Here is a 22,546-nt window from a genome sequence, read left to right on the forward strand (position 1 = left end):
AGCCTTGTTATTCATACCGCTGACCAAAACATTTCAGCCATCCTTCGATCTGACTTGGCCTACTGTCTTTTCTTGCCTAATCTAATAATATGCTAATTTGTTAAAATGTGCAAGAATGCAGAAAGTTCACAGTTTTGTGCAACAGATCAATTATCCATAGTAGAAAATGTAATATCTAAATAGATAATAAACTTGTATTTATTTTCCTTTAAGTACAGATAATAAAATCATACAGTTAGGGCTTTGGATAGCTGATCTAAAAATGTTATCAACATTATTATTGCACTGTCTTCCCTGACTCTAATACAATATCTAACAGCTTCCACTGTTGATCTTAGTTTGTCTTTGTTAAACAAGGAGCGTATGTATTTTTTCCTTAGAGACAACAATTTAGGACATATACATATGGTATGCTTAAGGGATTCAGCTGCAGAGCCACAGAGACATTAGGATATTTTTCCTTTAAAAACTGGGTTCCATTTTCCTTCAAACTCCCTAATCAGAATGTATAACAGTTTAAACCTTAAACGTTTCTTTTAAGCGTAGCCAGGCAAGTTTAATTCTAAATATTCTTGGCTCTGAACAGAGTAGGTATCGGATACTAAGGGGCCGATTACGATAGCGGATTTCCCGCATCCACCGGGCCGGCGAAAGCCACCGCCAGCCCGGAGGATGCGGGAAATCCGCCGGGGAGCCTTGCAAGACACACCGCCATATTAGGATGGCTGGTGGGTCTTACTATCTGTCCGCCGCTTTTCCGCCGCGGGCGGATTCCGCCCGCTGCGGAAAAGCATTAACATGGCTGGCGGTGTCTATCAGACACCGCCAGCCATATTAGGATGACTGCGGAAAGATGCCTTTACACGGCGGCATTTCCGCCGTGTAAAGGCATACGGATTTGTGTTTGGGGGCCCGTTGCGGGCCCCCAGGGGTGAAGGGGGGGTGAGGGGTGCACATGGGGGGTACCTATGGTACCCCCCTGCATTTGCCTGCACAAAGCGGCAGGCACCGCGAGGTGCCTGCCGCTTTGTGCATGCAAATGCACAACTTACTTTTTTATCATTGCGGCGGGTGCTGCTTCAAGCAGCACCCGCCGCAATGATAAAAATACAGGATGTGACCGCCAGGGTGGCGGTCACATCCTAATTTGCACGGAGGGACCGCCGCTGCCCCTGCGGACGGTCCCTCCTTCTCTATGGTGGCGGACGGACTCACGTCCGTCCGCTATCATAATCGGCCCCTAAGTCTTGTATTTTCCAACTTGTGTCAAGTCCGACTACCACTGTTTATCAGTAAATATTTCATGGAGGAGGACTTTCCGGGCTGATCAACTCATTTGCTCCAGTGTCTGTGAATCATGGGAGATCCTAAAAATTAAGCCCACCAGCAAGATGGGCAACTCTATATCCTTATATATAGATTTACCCAGTTCTTGGTATATTAGATGTTTAGGTAAAGTAGTGTCTGCTTTTTCACATTAGCAGATGTAATTTACAGTGCTTCTATAGCGGAGTGATGTTAAAGATTTTAAGCCTAATTCCAGTCTTATAACACAGTGCGTAGATGTAATAAATTACATTCACATTGCATGAAGATTTTATCAAGACTGAAAATGACCCTGCAGTTCATTGCGGGAGATGCATACAGTAAATATGGAACCAATTTCATGTTTAATGCTTTAAGTGATGGCCTAATCGCTTTTCCTCCAAACATGTTTGAAATCTTAGTACCGATCTGGTAATCGTTGTTGACTTAGATTTCCAGGTGGCTAGGTGGTTCGACATGGCCACCAGGTAATCTAAGGATAACTTACTGTTGAAAGTCACTCCGAGGTAGTGATATTGTTTTACTATTTCAATTGAAGATTCTCTTAGAACCCACCCCATGACTTTAGTTTGCTGCCAAAGGACACAATTTTAGTTTTGGACAGATTGGGGATTAGACCTTTTTCCGAGTTGTAGCTATGTTACTGGTTTTATTGATACTGTAGTCCTTTCAGCGTCTGTGACAGGGTCACCAGATCATCACTGTAGGACAAATGTGTTATTTTTATACCTCCTAGTTTCGGAGGAATACCCTGATCTGACTTTAATGACTTGGTTAGGTCAGCGATGTTCAAGGTGAATAATAGAGGGGACATCCTTGTCTAAGGCCGTTCTCAGTACAAAATTTAGAAGACAGGGTATTGTCAGCTGATAGTTTTACCGGTAGCCATTTTTCGGTATGTAATTCAGTAATAAAGTGCAGCAGGTTAAGATCTATTTCCCACGTTGTAAGCTTATCCCACAGCCTTTGCATGTTCACTTTGTCAAAAGCCGTCGAAAAATCCTCGAAACAGGTGTATAATGTTGTTTTCTGTACACATGCTTTTTTCCCAAGTAGAAGCAATGTAGTAATATTATCAGCTGTTGAACACAATGAGCGGAATCCTGTTTGTGTTGATGGGATTTAGGAATTTTCTTCTGCCCAAATACTTAATTTATTTTGAGGGTGCTTAGCAAACAGTTTCCCTTTAAAGAGTGGGAGTGCTAATAATCTATAGCTGGTTGGATATTGTTTTGGACCTCGTTTAAATATTGGATGCGCAATCACCTCTTTCCAAGAACATGGAACTTTCCAAGACTCAGTTACATGCGAGAAAAGCTGTGCTCCAAAAAGTAACATCTAACTTGGCCAGGTCTATAGGTATACAATTTAGTCCAGCTGCTTTGGACGAGTGAGAACTTTTTATTAACTTTGATATTTCCTCCTTTGTGGTATTAGGATATGTTCCAAGTTCTTTTGATGGTTCAAAGGAGGAAATGATTACTGATTTGTACTAACCCCAGGCGGGTAACTCCGCTCCGTCAACAGAGTTTGCGAATTTCTGCCTCCTCGAAGCTCTGTCCCAAACTCTGAGTTTTCGCAAAAACTCCCCTCTGTAGCGGAGTGGAGTTAGCCAGCCCCTCCACCCTCCCAAATTAATAAAAAAATTGAAAAGAAAGCACTTACCTGCGTGACTGCCTCCTCCTCTGCCTCGCTGCTCTGCGCTATGCGCATGGGCAAGATGCACAAAATAGTGTTTTTTCATAGGAGAAGGACGGCAAGGTCAGCGAGGAGCAGGAAGGAGAGCGGCCAGGCAGAGGAGGAGGCAGACATGCAGGTAAGTGTCTTCTTTTTAATTTTTTTATTAATTTGGGAGGGGGAGGGAGCATAGCATATTTCCACAGAGTTTTTTTCAAACTCTGTGGAAATACGAGTAGAGGCACTACGCCTGCTACGGCCACCCTTGCATGGACTTTATGTGAGTTTCCCATTTATCACTTGGGGTATACAGATCATCTGGCTGCTTATACAAGCTTGTGCCGTATCCCACTAAAGACCAAAATGCTTGTTTGTTTCGTGATTAAATGGCATGGAATGGTTTTGCATAGGCGTTATCTTCACTGTCCCTTTGTATGCTTGTGTTTCTAATCTTAAATGCCTTATTTAGTTTTTGAAGTCTCACGTCACAATCCTTCGCCACAGGTTGGTGCAGGGTGTGCTGCACCAACTTACGATACACTCTCTTTGACCCAATTAATTGCTGAGCATTAAAGAGATAAAGGTGTTTGGTCGTGAGCTTTGAAACTCTGTTATCACAACTGATAGCATGCACTCTAATATGATTTGCCAGATGGTCATCCAATCTTTACCTGTTTTCTTTTGAGCAAGATCTTTTTTAATAGATGGTGCTAAGGCTCCATCCAGATTTGATGCTTTATTTTTTAGCATGTTGTTCCAGCTGGGCCTCTTGAAATTGACAGCAATCATTTAGTCACTGTTTGCCATTGCCCGGGCCTTCTACCTATCATATTTAATGTTTACTACTAACCTTTGAGGCTCATGATCACCCTCAGGCCTTTGAATGACAGTATATATTTTGCATAGATGGAAATATGAGCAATGAACAAATGTATAATCTATGACGGTGGAGGCCGCAGGTCCCCAATAAGTTGGTGCTGCTGGCTGATCTTCTGTCAACCTTCCATTTAGTGTCTATCTCTAGAGTCTGCCAAAAAAGTTTTGCATAAGTCTGGTTTGGGCATTGGAACCCTTTTGTTTTACCTGTAGTAGAATTTTTGGATAAGGAATATTCTGACTCAGATCTGGCTCCTCCATGGTTGAGAGCTGGTACACTGATGATACTAACATTTGGTTCAAGTTCCCCTGTAATAATTACAAATAGTTGGCCGTATGTTTCCATTATTTTCTCCAGCTCGTGTAGCATATTACGGTATCTATGTTTGTTTTTTACAAGATGAGGGGGAAAGTAGATATCTATAATCAGCAGTTTAACAGCTGATTGATTTGTGCGTAAAACTGCCAATATATAATCCGAGGATGTTTTTATATTTACGCTTGTCATATAGAGTTTATTACTGATTGATATTGCTAGCCCTCTACTCGATCTTCCAAAAGCGTTTCATTTTGCTTTAATTTCGTGCATAGTGTGGTTTTAGACTGTTAAAGTTGAAGGTTGCCAAGTCTCTTGAAAAGGGACTTCACAATGTTCTTGGATTAATTTAGATAATTTGACGCCTGTTTTTTACAATTGCTGCTCATAACCTGCAATATTTCAAGATATAATGGAAAATTCATTGTACCACGATTACTCTATTTTCTGCTCATACGGTGTAGTGTTTAGCAGGCTGTGATGGATGAATTGGTCGTTAATTCATTGGTCATTCAACTAATCACACATTAAGATCTGTTTCCCTTGCTGTCATTTGTAATTTTTCAAACCTTTTTGTTACCTCAGGACCTTTATAAAGTGGTCTGATTGTTGATATTAATTTGTGGGTCTCTATATGCCTACAAGAGGTTCTGAGCATATGTGGATATTTTGGTTTGCCTGGTAGCATTGCCGAGATTCTCCAGTCTGCTGGAATCTCTCTTAAGGCCAACATTTTTTGTGCCATGTCGTGTGAAGTCCACATTGTTCTGGAGGACTCGATATCTGTATTTGTTTTATGGCTTAGAAAAGATCGAACAGTTAGCAGGAACTTAGTAGCTTCAATACATTTTGATGATTTAATATGTCGTGAGAACCTTCAGATTTGTATAAAGTCAATTGTATGTTTCTCTTGACTATTAAACAGTTCATTGTGAAATGCTGTTCTCTTCCAGGGGATCCTCATCAATAGTCATAAGCATTAGAATATTCCCGCCCATGTGCGGGACCCCGGAAACACTATATTATATGTGCCCCACATATATATATACACATATATATATATATATACATATATATATAAAAACATGCAATAGCAGCCACAATAAAAACAGAGCTGAAATATGCTGTAAAGAATTTCCACCATACATGAGTAATAAGCATTAGAAACATGAGAAACAACACAAAGTTTGTTTTAGAAACTGTTTTAATGCTCAGAAAGCAGTAGAAATTCTCATAACTCACTGGAAGCATAGAAAGCTCCCAGGCTGCATTGCAAACACACAGTCTAAAAAGACTGAAAAGCTAACCTGTAGCTGCATAACAATAAACTGACACCGTGCCTTTAAGGCACCCATGACCCCCAGTATCCCATCATGCCTCAGGGGTGACAGTTAGGTCAGTTGTTCTTTCCGGTTCCTTCAGAGAAGGACCCTGGTTACACAGCTCCACTAATTTTCTGTTTTTTGACAGAAAAATACTTCACTTTTAACAACTTTTGCTCTTACTTTGACATTTAACATCTAGTCAAGTAAGATACTGTCTTTTTCAGTCAGTTTAGTGAACATTTCTTTTGAGAATGCCTTCACTCTTTGACAAATGTCCTTCTTGTGGCAACAAGAAGGCAAAATCAGACAACCACGACGTCTGTATCCTGTGTCTGCCTGAAGATCATGATCCAGGCACCTGTCCTCATTGTGAGCACTTGTCAGGAAGAACTCTCAAGGACAGGGAGAGGATTCGCATTTATGGCCTGGCTCACAGGTCATCAAGAGGAAGATATCCGGTGAAGAAGGGATCCAAGAAGGCTCATACATCTTCAAAAAAGAAGTCTTCACACCCTTCAACTTCAGCGTCGGGCTCGGCGCTGAGAAAAGAACCACCGGTGGATCATCTCTCTTCTAAACTACCGTCGACGGCGGGCTCGCCGTCGAAAAGAAGACCAGGTACGTCGACGACGTCGAAGGATCCAGTTCCGTCGTTGAAATCCCCTCTGCCGGCGTCAACCGGGCGATGACCGGTGTCGAGGAAGGTGACTCCGCCGCCGTCAACCGGGCGACGGTCGGCATCGAGATCCAAGACCCCTCCGCCGTCGTCAATCAGGCGACGACCGGCGTCGAGGGAGGTCACTCCTCCGCCGTCGTCATCCAGGCAACGACCGGCGTCGAGAAGTGTGACCCCTCCGCCGTCGTCTAAAAAACGACGTTCGACGTCGAGGACCAAGACCCCTCCGCCATCGACAGGAAAAAGTCGATCGGCGTCGAGGAGGCAGTCTCTGTCAGTGTTTCGTCAGCGCTCGGCGCCGAGGGTGCCCAATACCCCTCCGCCGTCGTCACACAGACATTCGACGTCGAGGCAGAGGACTCCGTCGACGGCTGGTCATCGCCGTTCGACGTCGAGGCAGAGAGCTCCGTCGACGACTGGACATCGTCGTTCGACGTCGAGAGAGAAGCCTCCGTTGACGACTGGACATCGTCGTTCGACGTCGAGAGAGAAGCCTCCGTCGACGTCTGGACATCGTCGTTCGACGTCGAGAGAGAGGGCTCCGTCGACGGCCGGTCATCGCCGTTCGACGTCGAGACAGAGAACTCCGTCGACGGCGGGTCATCGCCGCTCGACGTCGAGGGACCATAGATCCTCACATAGACAATCAAAGTCGAGATTGTTTGAACCTCCGACTCCCCGAGGGCGCGCGAGGGAAGATCGCTCGACGTCGAGGTTTTCAGATGTGGTTATGGTAACGGAGTCAGCTTCCCGTCATTCCACTTCACGGTCCTCTGGCTCCTCAACTGCATCTTCAAAGTCCAGAAGTCCTGTGCGCAAATCTCCTGAGCGTCGGCCAGACCCTTCGGCTGGGCAAATCAGACTATCACTTAGATGGTACAGGTCTTTGGACCATTGGAGAGATTCTGGGGCTGCCAAACGTAGGCAAGATTATGCCAGCCCACAGCACAGGTCTCCTCTTCAGGATCTGGTAGAGGAGATTGACAAGCGTAGTCCTCCCAGGCGCAAATCACCTGTGAGAACACCAATCAGATCTCCCAGAAGGTCCCGATCTCCCAGAAAAGGACCTCGTTCAGAAGATCGGATCAGATCTCGCTCTCCTAGGCGGGAGGAGCGTTCAAAAAGATCGCGGGAGAGGAGGCACAGTGCTCACCGTAGACGTCGACGAACTCCGTCTACTTCATCTACCTCTTCTACCAGGTCTTCCAAGAGGGACTACTCCCCTACGTTGACGGACAGTCCTACGTCCAGATCCTCTCCAGTGGATGACATTGGCACGTATCTAGATGTCCTGCAAAGAGGAGCTCAGAAGCTGAGCATTGAAATGTCTGTCCCTCAGGTTACAACGACAGTCATTTTTTAGACTTTGCACAAAAAAGCTATCTCCCGTCCTCTGCTGCCTTTAGTCCCGGGGATTATGGATCCTGTCAAAGAGGTTTTCCTAACTCCGGCGGCTATCAGAGCGGTGCCAGCCCGCATTCAGAAAAAATACAAACCGGCCTCTTCTGACCCGGTTTTTGTAAAATCTGACCCTCCAGCAGACTCTGTAATTGTGGCAGCGGCGAGGAAGACACATGCAGTTGCCAGTTCCTCTTCAGTCCCACCAGACAAGGACAGCAAATCTCAAGACTCCTGGGGTCGCAAGGTTTGCAACTCAGCTGCATCCACTCTTAAGGTTTCTAGTGCGGCTGCGCTTCTGGGTCGATATGACAGATCTTTATGGGACTCCATGGAAAGGTTCAAATCCAAGCTGCCAAAAGAAGACCAGCAGGATTTTGAAGAGACTGTGACAGAAGGATGTCTGGTGGCGAATCAGATGATCAGCACGGCTGCAGATGGTGCTGTCCTTGCGGCGCATTCCTATTCACATGGGGTTTGTGTCAGGAGGTCGGCCTGGTTGCGCCTTACAGGTCTGAAGCCGGATGCTCAGCATCGCATCCTTAATCTCCCCTTTTCGGGTTCCGCTCTCTTCGGGGAACATGCTGACGAAGAAATGACCCGAATGAAGACGGAACTGGACACAGTGAAAGCGGTGGGTTTGGAGAAGAAGAAAGAATTCAAACGCCGCTTCAAGACCAACAGGGGGAGAGGGGCTCAACAGAGGGTTCAAACCCCTCAGTGGTCCCAAAATAAGAACCAGGGGAAATCCCAGTTTCGAGGCAAGCCCGGCAGAGGTAGAGGAGGTCACCAACAATCCTCTAACACCACAAGAGGAGGAAAGGCCTGAGCAGTGGCTTCCTCTGGCGCAGTTACCCACTCCAGTGGGAGGAAGTGCTTCACAACAACTGGCAGAGTGGGTCAGCATCACAAAGGATCAGTGGGTGCTGAATATACTGCGCAATGGATACAGGCTACGTTTCCGTGCGCCTCCGAAGAGCATTCCTCCAAAGAGCTCTTGCCCTCACCAGCTAAGCTTGCTCCGAAGAGAGGTAAAAGTCCTACTGCGAAAAAGAGCGATAGAGGAGGTTCCTCTCGCTCAAAGAGGAAAGGGAGTTTACTCCAGATATTTTCTTGTTCCCAAAAAAGATCAGGAGGACAAGTTCAGACCAATACTCGATCTTCGACTTTTAAACAAAGTCATCGTCAGAGAAAAGTTCCGCATGTTAGTGCTTCACCAAATATGCCCACATCTTCAAGTCGGAGATTGGATGTGTTCGGTGGACCTGCAAGATGCATACTTTCACATCCCAATTGCTCAACAACATCGCAAGTACTTGAGGTTTGTCGTAGGGAACAACCACTACCAGTACAAAGTGCTACCCTTCGGTCTCAAGTCCACACCACGAGTCTTCACCAAATGCAAGGCAGTGGTGGTGGCTTTTCTTCACAAGAAGGGGCTCTTCATCTACCCATACCTGGACGACTGGCTCCTAAAAGGTCCATCTCCGGTACAGGTAAAGCACGATCTACATCTGTGTCTGCACCAGTTGCGCAGGCTCGGCCTCCATGTGAACCTGGAGAATTCAGTCCAGCGGCCTACACAGTCCATCCACTACCTAGGCTCCGTTCTGGACACAAAAGTGGGAAAAGCGTTTCCTTCGGAGGAGAGACTTTTTTCCATGAGTCAGAAATGTGGACTCCTGCTAGAGTCTCGGCTTCCAACAGCCCGACAAGTAGCATCCCTGCTGGGTTCCATGGCGTCCTGCATTTTTCTCATCCCAAACGCCAGGCTGAGAATGCGTCCTCTACAGCAGGCTCTGGAGGATCAGTGGGACCAAGCGACAGGACGTTGGGAAGATCGTATCACGCTTTCCCAAGCGATGAAAGATGCCATCAAATGGTGGACTCGGAGAAAGAATTTACTGGTGGGGGTACTGTTTCACCAACCTCTTCCATCCCAGTCGATAGTGACGGATGCCTCTCTGCACGGCTGGGGAGCGCACATGGGTCCGCTTCAAATTCAAGGCCAGTGGTCTGCGCAGGAGCAGACATACCACATCAATATGCTGGAGCTCAGAGCGGTATTCGTGGCTCTCAAAGCTTTCTTTCCAGTGATAGAGTCCAACTCAGTCCTAGTTCAGACGGACAATACGACCACCATGTTCTATCTGAACAAACAAGGAGGCACAAGGTCTCGCCCACTTTCTCGAGAGGCTCAGGCAATTTGGCATTGGCTCCTCTCTCGAGGCCTCACGGTAGTGGCAGTGCACCTTCCAGGCGAGTTGAACGTAAAAGCAGACGCACTCAGCAGGCACTTCGAAGATCAGCCAGACTGGGTGCTAAAAGACGAAGTAGTAGAAGAGCTTTTTCGTTGCTGGGGTCGTCCAACCATAGACTTGTTTGCAGACTACGAAAACGCCAAATGCCACGCCTTCGCGTCCAGGTTCCATCGGCCAGGGACGCAGGGCAATGCTCTACTGATGGATTGGTCAGGGACATTCGCTTACGCGTTTCCTCCACTGGCTCTGATTCCGAGAGTAGTTTCCAAGCTCCGCAGGTCGAACATGGATATGATCCTGATAGCTCCGGATTGGCCGCGGCAGTGGTGGTACCCGGACCTTCTACATCTATCTGTGTGTCCACACAGACGACTCCCTTGCAGGCCGGACCTGTTGAGCAAGATGAACGGGAGGATAATGTATCCCAACCTCCCATCACTGAACCTAACAGCATGGCTCCTGAGGTCCTGCAATATGGACATTTGAACTTGCCTCCTGAATGCATGAACATTTTAAAAGAGGCTAATAGACCTTCCACGCGAGCGTCCTATGCGTTCAAGTGGAAAAGGTTTTACTTATGGTGTAGGGATCATCACCTAGATCCGACTAAAGGGCAGGAGGACGTCATCTTGCCATACCTCCTTTCCCTGGCAACTGCTGGTTTAAAGTACGCTTCTATTAGAGTGCATTTGTCAGCCATAGTAGCATACAGAAAATCACCTGATCAGATTTCTTTCTTTCAAGTTCCAGTGGTTAAGGACTTCCTCCATGGGTTGAAAAAAGTGTTTCCCCCTGTGCGAAATTCTTCTCCTCCATGGGAATTGAACCTGGTTTTATCCAGGTTAATGTCACCTCCTTTCGAGCCCATCCACAAGGCCTCTTTGCAACATCTCTCTTGGAAGGCGGCCTTTTTGGTGGCGATTACCTCTGCGCGCAGAGTAAGCGAGATTCAAGCGCTCTGTGCGAAAGAACCATATACTGTTTTTCATCACAATAGAGTAGTCCTAAGGGCTCATCCATCTTTCTTGCCTAAAGTAATTTCTGATTTTCATATAAATCAGTCCATTTCCCTCCCTTCGTTTTTTCCAAATCCTACGACCCCAGCCGAGCGGTCGCTTCACTCCTTAGATCTTAAGAGAGTGCTCAAGTTCTATTTGGAAATGACCAAAGGGATTAGGAAAACGGATCAACTGTTCGTGAACTATGGTTCAATGCGAACAGGTTTTCCAGCGGCCAAGAGGTCCATCGCGAGATGGATTGTCTCGTGCATTAGATTGGCCTATCAGCTTGCAGGAAAGCCTTTGTTGGGGTCACCTAAAGCGCATTCCACTAGAGGGAAGGCCGCTACAGTAGCTTTCTTGCACGACATTCCAATGTCAGAGATATGCAAGGCGGCGACATGGAAATCAGTTCATACCTTTACAAGGCATTACTGCCTAGAATCTGATTCCAGGGCCGATACTCAAGTAGGACAAGCCTCTTTGAGGAATCTATTTGGGTAACCTACGGCCTGTACGAGCTTAGTGGTTACTAGGCTTAATATGGTTATTACTGTATTGTTACTCCTTTGCCCGCAGGGAGATGAGGTGAGGCTCGCTATTCTATTCTAATGCTTATTACTATTGATGAGGATCCCCTGGAAGAGAAGGATTAGTTACTTACCTGTAATCCTAGTTCTCTTCCAGGGGTATCCTCATCAAAGTATAATCCCAGCAGGCTCAGGGAACATGGTAGAAAATAAAGTTTAGTATGCCTGAACTCAGAATAATAAAATACTTCTTTTAGTAAAGTTTATTTTAATATCCTGTGTTTGCAAATGCTACTTTTAGAAAGTTAGCATTTGCTTGCCTAACCATTTCAGCCCGCCTCTGCAGTATGTGTATCTGACTGTCTGGGTTGTGTGAGTGACAGGGCTGGGGGATGACAGGTGGTGAATGCAAGGATTACACCTTAGTGGGAGGTAGGAGTGCCCCTGGACTCTTAATCAGGCTGTGCTCTGCCACCACAATGCTGGCCCTGCCCCCCTGGGGGGCGACTGATGACTCAGCCTGCACCTGGCCCAGGAAGGGCGAAGCACTGTCATCAAGGTACTCCTGGCTGCCCCTGTCCACACAATGCTGGCTCCGCCTCCCTGTGGAGCGTCTGATGTGCCTGCCCTCACACTGAAAGCAGAAGCCAGAAGTACCCCCAACAAGTGCTCAGAGACTGAAAGCAGTTATACAAAGGCCCCCCTGGCCTGAGAAGACAGTGGGTTCATTGTGTCTTCGCTCGTTGCCATCTGCCAGCCCTGTGTGCCTCCCGCCGGAGTAAGACTGCGCCCCTCATCGCCCCCTCCTAGTGCTGTGGCACTCGGGAGCTCGCCTGCCCTTCACCCGTGAGAGCCTCGCTCCTTGGAGCCGCTCTCTGCCCCCGGGTCAGGCTGCCTGCTCCTCTGCCCCTGCCTGCCACTGGAGCGCGCTGAAGTGCTCTCACCCCTCCCGCCGGAATTTCCTCCAGGTGCCCTGCTGCCCCTGCTCGCCAACCCGAGGAGTTTACAGGTCGCGTCGCCCCCCTGTTGGGAGACCCCAGTACCATCTGTACCGGGGTCGTGGGCCGCGCCCACCTGTGTGCACCCACCTGCTGCAGACAAGACCCGGAGACACTGCCAGAGAAGAGTCTCTACAACTCGTCCCCCCAAGGAAGGAATTCAAAACGGGCTCGGGGCCCGCCACGTTTTATTTCCCCGTCAGCCTTCCCTGTGCCTTGGCCCAAGAGGCTCCTCTCATCGCCTCCCTGCTCCTCACTGCAGCCAGGAGCCCCCACCTCTGGAAAAGGCCCGGGGCTCCTCCAGGCACCTCTCATCCCTGCTTGCTGCTCTGCAGCTCAGCCCCCACCTCCGGAAAAGGCCCAGGGTTTGTCAGGCCCCTCTCTGGTCTCCATTCCAAGCACACCGCGAGATGCGTGAGCATTGGTAGGGCCCGGGGTTTTCTTCCGTGTGGAGCACAGAGGAGCGCTGCGAAGCCCACAGAGGCGCTTGGGAGCGCCATACCTTTCAGGAACAGGGCAAGAGGCCCCAATTATTGCATAACTGGAACTGAGAGAACTGTTTAAGTGAATTGAACTGAAGAAGAAACATTTGAACTGTAACAAAGAGAACTTGCCTATTTACAATCTTGTGGCTTACCTAAAAAACGTTATATTGGTCTTGTGATAAGTCTTACCTGCATATATATTTTTTTTAAAGAATCGTATTTTTTATATATTCACAGCCTGGTGTCCATTTGTGGGGGGATTGGTACATTTTACTGTATGTGTGATTACAAATGCTTAACTGAATAACGCCTGAAGAATAGCCTTGGCTGCTCACGCCACGCACCTAGAGGGTGAGCAAGTGTCATTCTAAGGGGTCATCCTTTGCCCTGACTTGGAGGAGAGGGTCCCTGCTTGTCACAAGTGCATACTTGCGCCAACCAGAGACCCCCAATTCTAACAGGCACCTTTCACGCTACACATAGCGTGAAAGGGGGCATGCAATGAGTGATGCGGTGGGCATACCACCGCCAAACGCATTGAATTCGCCGCTGCCACCTATTATCGCCTATTATCAAGGGTGGCGATAATAGGTGGCAGCGCCAAACCTACGACCAGAAAAATCCAGGTCTTAAGGTGGCGAAACAAGGAGAAATGCTTAATTTCTCCTAGTTTTTGCTATTTCCATGTGTGCTGCCTTGTGCATAGCAAAATGCCACAGTTTGTTTATGTACAGGAATTTGTCCCTTCCTGTACATAAACAAACCTTTTAAAAAATGTTGTGGTGTAACTAACGTGTGCTGCATGAAGCAGCACACATATAAGCTACTAAACAGCATTTTAGGTTTGTTTATGTGCAGGAAGTGATACCTTCCTGTACATAAACAAACCTACCTGCTTGCAGACACCCTTGCACTCTGGTGCAAGGGTGCCTGCGTTGGCGTTAAGTCACGAGACTTAGCGCCGTCACAGAGGGAAAAGCCAGGCTGCACCACATTCTTGTGAATGTGGTGCAGCCTGGCGTTTTCGAAGTGGTGGTGAGAGGCCCAAGCCAAGGAGGCTAACGCCTCTCACCGCCACTTCCTCGTGAATATGCCCCTCAATTTTTAGAATATCATGTTTTGTTTTGTTTTTATGTATATTTGCAGTGTCTCTGATAGGTTGGAATCAGCTGCAAGATTACAATGTAGTGTTATGTAAAACACCTTAGCTATCAAACAAATACATTCAATGCTCTGGAGCATCTTTGGTTTTAAGAAAGCACATCCGAAGAAAGAGTTTGCATTAATCTATGCATTGCATCTTCTATTGCAATCTTCTTTTATCTGTTTGTCCAGTTAATCTCTGATGTGAAGCGAAATTCAATCAATAAATGTATTCTCTCTTTTTCTTACCACGATTAACCCAGTTAATCCATTTTATTTGCAGCTAAAATTGTCAGAAAGACATCTGTTTTCTGAAGTCTGTTAATCCACATTATTTATTAAGTTAGCTGGGCTCAAATGAGTGCGTTCCTCAGTTGTACATCTCTTTTAGGTTTGAACGTTCCTTTTTAGGTCACGCCTAGGGAACGCAGCACATGCACTGCTTCGCCTTGGCGAGACTATTGTTGTCCGTTTGGTGCTCGAAGGGAGACAAACCATGTGCGCGCATGGACAGGCGATATGCACGCGCATGGCGTCTCCTCTCTGGCGTCTCCTATGAAGGAGGGCAGGAGATGGCACGCGTACGGACAGGAGATGTGCACTCCGTTCACGTGCACATCTCCTGTCATCGCGTGAACACAGCGCGCGCATGTGGCGCTTTCACTTTCCCTCAGGCCGGGTGCGTTTAGCTGCTGAAGGAAGTGGGCGCTTTTTGCAGCTAGTGCTGGACGCCCTGACGCTGGGAAGGCAGCTACCTCCTTTCAATGGGAAAAAAGGGATTTTGAACCCTTTTATTTTGTTTTACAATACAGGGTACAAACACTGATGGCTGGGTATTTTTTCAGCCGGCACCCGGCAAAGAGAACTTCAGTTAATGAAAGTAGTTCATTTAGAGGACTGTCAGTCGCGCGCTGCCCTGGAACACTTTGCAACGGTATGTAATTCTATTTTCTTCGTTACAATTTAGCCATTAACTTTTGCTGGCACGCCGCTCTGGGGGTTAATGCACCCCTTGCAAAGATCTCAGTGCAACTATCATGAAAGGTTGCAAACCAATGAAGACAGCTCGGGTGCACCCTCTGAGGTTTGTGTGCACGTGCAGCAGGGAGTCCAGGTAAAATAGCTCAGTGGGTTAATGCTTCAGCTTCCGCGGAGCTCATGTGCATGAAACAGGGCGGCAGTTCCAACCCCAGTGACACAGCTCAATCTTTTAAAGACCTCTGTGCAGCGATGTTGATGCGACAGCCAGGGCTTGGGTCCCTAATCGAGTGAGAGCTCAGAGGAGTCATGCACCTGCTGCAGAGCGTACATGTGACTAGCAGTGTAGCTGTTCCAGTCCCAGGAATGCAGCTCAACGGGTCCAAGCTCTCTCCCCAGAGACCTACCCACTGGGTGCAATGCACTTGGGATAGCTCAGTGTGTTACAGCTTCTGCAGAGAGTGAGGTTCCCGGTGAGACAGCTCAATACATAGATCCGGAATCCAGCAATATAACACGGCTCTGGGGGTTCGTGCGCCTGTGCAATCCGAGACTTTCACAGCCAAAAATGGCTCAGTGAGCTGAGCGGGTGTCTGAGGGCAAACAAGTGGGTTACAGGTGGCAATCATAGGCGTGTAGATCGGGGCACTGCCCGAAAGGCCTCTGAAACCCACAGTTGCTCAGCTGGATGCAGAGGTGCTTGCTCACGGTGATCACCACAGGCGCCGCTCCGCCTTTTATCCGGGTCGCTTGGTAAGGGGAAGCCAGCTGCGAGACCTATTGCATTGCAAATGCTTGTTTGTAGTATTTCAGTTACCACATGCCAAGCACACAGCAGTGGGCATTTGTTTAAACCTTTAGTCTAATAATACAAATGGTTTTCTTAAAGGGTGAGTTTTATTTAAGCAATAGGGACAAAAAAGAGCAAGCTTGTATAAATTAAAAAGCTGGTAGCTCACTACTGAGTTGCATGTGACTGCAGAGTGGAATATTGAGATATTTTACTATATACCGAGTTAATTGTTGTCTTAAAGAATTATATAGTGTTTGTAATCATTATTCATGGATCCGGGCTGCTCATAGCGAAGGGCAGGCATAGCTGACATTAAATAAGGAGAATGTATTTTTTAATAAGCCTAATTGTCAAGAATGTGTAGTCACAGATTGTGAAACGAAAAAAATATGCAAGCATACATACCTCTTTCCATATACTCGATCTTTTGGTATTATACAGTGCTTAATTTGTAAAAGGATGAGTGCCTGTGCACAAAGCTCTGCTCCAACTAGGCTATTAAAAAATGTATCCCGAATACCAAGGCTGTGTAGTGTTAAATTCATCTCATGTGTCTTTAATCAACTAGCAGACACTACCTACACTACTATCTCACTCTTGCAGGTTCCTACTTTCTCCCTTTGTGCCTGTTTTTCTCCTTTCTCTTCCTTCCTTCTCCTTCCCAGTTTGTGTTTTCTTCACTTTTTTGCTCCTGGTCAATATCGGAGGAAGAAAAGTAAGTGCTGGTGCCCAAAAATGTGTAAAACATAATGATGATGGAAGAAATGCTGAATATTGTCAATCATTCACACCCAACCAAAGATCTGGGTTGAATCCATAGTTTATGTGCTCAATACGCCACACCAGTTTGCACCAAGCCATATACAAATCAGTTTTGACACTGCTCACCATGGGAACAGCCCAGCCTGAACTGCCAGGCCCTCTCTAGACCAGAACACAAGCATACTGGGACTGTTTTTTGGGTTTCACCCCTCATCAGCCAGACAACTTGAATCCAGTGGCATAGCAAGCACGTGACCCACGACTGGGCATACCCATCCCAGCAGTTAGGGTGACTATAGCAACACAAAAAGATGATGAACAGAATGCAGAACATTGTTAAGCATTCACCCAGAGTACCAAATCTGGGTTGAATCCGTATTTTTTTTCCTCACAATGCCACCACAGTTTAGACCCAGCCAAAATGCAAATCAGTCTTGACCCTGCTCTCTATGAGAACAGTCCAGCCCAAACTGCCAGGCAAGGTCCTCCCTGGACTGGACAACAAGCATACTGGGACAAGTTTTGGGGTATCACCACTCATCAGCCAGGCTGGCTTGAATCCAGTAGTATAGCGTGCTCAGGACCCACCTTGCATGGCCCGCGGCACTTGGTAAATCTGGAGTAATTCAAAGCAGAGCAAGTTGCAGCCTTGCATTACTCTGCACCAGGGGGGTGTACCATGGGTGGAGCGTGGGTCTCCCCAAGCATCCATTCATGGATTTTGGTGCTTTGAAGGAAGTGACACGATTAGAGTCACCCAGGTCACTCACAACCACCTCTCTGCCTTCGATCCCAAATGAAGAGTTGTTCAAACAGTAGAGAATACAAACCAATATCTGTTTATTTAGAGTACACTCAGAGCGGAGCTCAATCTTCCTAGTTACTTAGGAGTGCTGCAGAGGGACTGACATCAGCAAGCATAAAGTTACATTATGTACATTTGGAAGCAACAAAGGCACACCCACAATGGAATTTTCCAAGCAGATACAGTAAAACAGTTAAGTAGAAAAAATGAAGTTTCGATTCTGGTGCCGTGCACTCACTATCTAACAGTCAAGGTCAGTCTGCCCGTGCCTGCCACTAGACAAGTGGGAGAAGGCTTCTATCTAAAGGGATAGGTATGTGTTAATAAGAACAGTATATTCATTAGTGAGGGGAATTCCTGCTTCGGGGAAATGAAACCTAACTGAGGCCTCTTCTCAGAAATGACGAAGGATAACTTTTGATTATAACCCAAAATGGTGCCGGCACATAAAATGGTACAGTGAATGCTAACATACTACATAAGCAAGTTTTTCTATTCTAACACATTCCCAGATTTACCATGAGTGGTAGACCTGGAAATGTGTCAAAATGCTATGCCTTACCAGGGGAGGCATAATGAGGAGAAATATCTTTATTTCTCCTCTTTTTTCTGCTCTTTCTATGTGTGCTGCATTCTGCAGCACACAGAGAAAGAGGAAAAAGCCTAAGAGGATTGTTTTTGTGCAGGAAGGTGTCCCACGCAGTGCAGCGGAGCAAGGTGTCTTGCTCATTTATAGTGCATGGAAGTTTGATAAACCTAGACCTCATTGTCCTGTCATGATATATGCTTTATTAGTAGGCACAAAAATATGAAAAAGTGGGTAAGGGGGTGTTTCTTAGTATACATAATTTAGGACGATTCAGGGAAATTAAAAAATGGGTCACCTCTTAACATTTATTTATTTATTTATTTATTTTGCACTTATAACGGGCACAGCTACCCAAAAAGGGTTTCCCGGCGCCATGACACAGCACAGAATAAAAAAGGTGGGATGTTCGCAGGATCGTTCACGTTATTGTTCGAACAGCCAGGTTTTGAGGTTTTTCCTGAACCTGGCATAGTTTTCTTCTTTGCGAATGAGTGGAGGGAGTGCGTTCCAAAGCTTGGGTCCTAGCTGGGCAAAGGATTTTCCTCCCATTCTTGCAAGTTTATACCTGGGCACATAAAAATTGGCTGCTGATTGTGACCGTAAACTGCGTTTGGGAGTGTAGGAATGGGCTAAAGCTTGCAGGTATTTAGGTGCCGTACCTGCCTTTATTTTAAACATGTAATTGAGGGCCTTCAATCTAATCCGGTTCTCTACTCTGAGCGAGTGTAAGTCATGAAGGCATTTTAACACACTGGTAGTTTTGGGGATTTTGCATAGCAGCCTAGCGGCAGAGTTTTGAACAAGTTGCAGCCGCCGTACTACAGCTTTGTTTGAGCCAAGGTACAGGATGTTTCCGTAGTCAAGCCTAAATGTAATGAGGGCATTGACCACTGTTTTTTGGGTGGAGGTGGGCAGCATCCACAGAATTTTCTTAAGCCACTTTATGATTGTAAAGCAGAGGCCAGCAACTTTATTGGCCTGTTGTTTCATAGAAAGGGAGCTGTCCAAAATAACCCCTAAGTTGTGTACCTGAGTGGCTGGTGATGGGAGATTTCCCATCTGGGAAGGCCAATGGACGGAATTCCATAGGTCCCATTGTTTACCCAGTTGGAGGAGCTCAGTTTTGTCTCCGTTCAGTTTCAGCTGGTTGGTGGTCATCCAGCTGAAGATGTTATGAAGACCCTGTTTGAGACGTGACGGGGCTAGTGGACTAGATTCTGACAGAGAAAAAATGATCTGTGAATCGTCTGCATAGGTCATGAGGGTGAGTCCTGAGTGATCCGCTAGATCGGCCAAAGGTCTAAGATAGAGATAAAAAAATAGCGGGCTTAGTATAGAACCCTGGGGCACTCCGTGTGGGGCACTGAACACTCCAGAATGCGCTGAGGAAGATGTAATCTGGAAGGTTCGGTGGGTCAGAAAGGACCTAATCCACTCCAAAGCCGCACCACAGATTCCAATTTTTTTTTAGTGTGGTTAGCAGGCCTGCATGTGATATGGTGACAAAGGCCGCACTCAAGTCTAAAAGAATGAGTGCGACCGTGTGACCATCGTCAAGGAGTTTCCGAATATTCTCGGTAACTCCTAGCAGAGCCGTCTCTGTGGAGAACCCTGCTCGAAAGCCAGACTGTGACGGGTGGAGAAGGGCGTTTTCATCAGTGAAAAGAGTAAGGGAAGAATGGACATGTCTTTCCAACAGTTTGGAAAAGGCAGGGAGAAGAGATATGGGCCTATAGTTAGATAGCAACTCTGGGTCTGCAGTAGGTTTCTTCAGTAATGGACTGACCATAGTGTGTCTCCAGAGTGCGGGGACTATAGAGAATTGAAAAGAGAAATTCAGCGTGTTAACAATGATTTCCAAAGGTGGGGCATCCAGTTGTTTCAGTACTTTAATAGGGATAGGGTTGCAAGGGGAACCAGACTTAATTGTCTTGAAGATGGATCTAAGTATGTCAATAGTAATAGGAGGCCAGTGATCCAAGGTGTTTTTTACTGTGGGGACAAAGTCCTCATGATCTTGTGAGGTGGTGTGAATATTATTGCTCTTGATGTCAATGATTAATTTTTAAATTTTCTCGGAGAAGAATGTAGCGAGATCCTGACATTGTTGTTTATTTAATGGACGGACAGTTGCTGTGGTTTGTGCACCTGCTAGTTCCTTAACAGTGTTGAACAATATTTTTTGACCTGTTAGTTGCCTTCATAATAGTGGTGTTTACATACAGGGCACGGCTTTAGTACAAGCTGCGTGGTATTTATTTCTTGCACTTTGATAGTCCACTCTTTTGTCAGGCGCGTAATCCTTCCCCCACTGTCTCTCTAATACCTTACATTTGGTTTTCTCCATTTTTAGTTGGTCATTGAACCATGGGGCTGGGGGGCGGTGACTATTTCCTCTAGTGTGAGAAGAAGGTAGGCAAGAGTCAGCGGCGTTACTAAGCCATTGTTGTGTTGCATTAGCAATACTTTCCATGTTATGGCCCAGTTTAGGTGGGTTTATGCTAAGGGCTTGATTAAGTTAAACAATGTTAAGGTTTTTCCAATTTTTCATGGATGTGGCGGGAAAGACTGACTGCATGGGAGTGGTTGCTGGTAGTCTCAGGCTAAAATTAATTAGGGAGTGATCTGACCAGCAGATGGGGATGGTGTCCTGCCATATTAGTTCGGTGAGATTGGTAATAATCGGGTCTCGTAAATGCCCCGCCTTGTGAGTAGGTCCAGTGTTTATTAATCTCATGTTTAACATTGTCAGGTCTTCCAGAAAATTGGTACATATAGAATTAGCTGTGTCGTCTAAATGTAGGTTTAAGTCTCCAAGTAATGAAAAAATTTTAGAAGCTAGAATGAGAGGGGTTAAGTAATTCGCTAGTGTGGAAGCCCATACGGTGGAGTTCCCGGGGGGTCTATACATCAGTATACCTGATAGCGTGAAGTTAGGGTTTATAGTTAGTTTGAACAGGCCAGCTTCACAGTCTGGAATATCAACCGGATCGAAACTGCATTTTAGCTCTTTGTTAAAGATGATAGCGATACCACCACCAGTTTTATTCGCTCTGTCCTGCCTAACAATCGCATAGTTGGAGGGGAGGGCTGAGGCTACATCGGGGCCCGCACTGGCGTGAAGCCAGGTTTCGGTTAGGAAGAGAGCACTGGGTTTTTCCTCTAGTAGCAGGGTAAAGATATCTAGCTTATGTTTGGGTAGCGAGCGGCAGTTTGTGCTGTAAAACAGGAACTGTTGTGCCTTGGGACTCGGTTTCTGTCTCCGCTTTGTGTTTTTATTTCTGTGGTCAGGGTAGGGTTGGAAATTAGTAAGTGTAAAATTACAATGTGTACAAATCGCTTTGCCAAATAGGGGTACTTCGAGTGTAGCACAGTTTACATGCAAGGTGGGGCGAAGTGATTTTAATAAGTCAGGGGGCATTACCAATTTGTTTTGGGTCGGCGTAGCATAGCCCTCTGCCCCGTGCCCGGTCCTGGCCCGGACGGGTACAGACGGGCTGGTCTTTGGCGTGTCTTCGGCATGTGGACGGCGCAGACGCTGCGCGCATCCACTGCGCGTATTAGGTGGCATTAGGTTATGTAGAGGACGGGCTAGTATTCAGCTCCGCCTCCAACTCACTCGCCCTATCAGTGCCTGCACCGGGAGGGAACCCGGAAGAAGGTACCGCCCTGCACCCTACCACACAAACAAGCCTAGCGCTTGTGTTGAACTCAGGTTGCCGGGGCGACAAGTGCCACAGTAGTAAGTAATACAGTTTACAATTTGTAAGAGGAAGAAGGTGCTTTCGTGCAATTTTTTTAAAATCAATCGCTTCAGTGCAATTATAAAAGCATTCGCTTCCGTGCAATTCTCAAGTCAAACGCACAGCAATTACAGTCTGTCAGGTCGCGTATCAACCCAGCGTGCTGCCACCGTTCGTGCGCGTGTCATCAGGGGGAGAGCAGCTTTGATTATGGGTTATGTAGAGGACGGGCTAGTATTCAGCTCCGCCTCCAACTCACTCGCCCTATCAGTGCCTGCACCGGGAGGGAACCCGGAAGAAGGTACCGCCCTGCACCCTACCACACAAACAAGCCTAGCGCTTGCGGTGGACTCAGGTTGACTAATACTTATTGATAACCTATAACATTCCAAACTTTGATTCTTGCATTATGTGATTAAACTGATGTTCAATCAATCAATCAATCAATCATAGCATTTGTATAGCGTGCTACTCACCCGGACGGGTCTCAAGGCGCTGGGGGAGGGGGGTCCGTTTATTGCTCGAAAAGCCAGGTCTTGAGCTGCTTCCTGAAGGCGAGGTGGTCCTGGGTTTGTCGAAGGTGGGTGGGGCAGGGAGTTCCATGACTTGGCTGCCAGGTAGGAGAAGGATCTTCCTCCGGCGGTGGCTCTGCGGATGCGTGGAACGGTGGCGAGGGCCGAGGTTGGTAGATCGCAGCTGGTGGTTGGGCGTGTAGAAGGTCAGTCGGTTGTTGAGGTACTTGGGGCCCAGGTTGTGGAGGGCTTTGTGTGCGTGGGTGAGGAGTCTGAACGTGATCCTTTTGCTGACGGGGAGCCAGTGTAGGTCTTTCAGGTGGCCGGAGATGCGGCTTTGTCGGGGGATGTCCAG

At 47.0% G+C, this 22,546-nt stretch overlaps 1 long non-coding RNA gene across 2 annotated transcripts in view; it reads left to right on the forward strand.

The window, feature by feature from the left end:
* The window catches only part of LOC144774846 (uncharacterized), a 247,098-nt gene that overhangs the window by 46,110 nt on the left and 178,442 nt on the right, over nucleotides 1-22,546 (forward strand). The gene's annotated exons all lie outside the window — the stretch shown is intronic.

The sequence above is a fragment of the Lissotriton helveticus genome, chromosome 1_1 (assembly GCF_964261635.1).
Source record: "Lissotriton helveticus chromosome 1_1, aLisHel1.1, whole genome shotgun sequence".
NCBI lineage: Eukaryota > Metazoa > Chordata > Amphibia > Caudata > Salamandridae > Lissotriton > Lissotriton helveticus.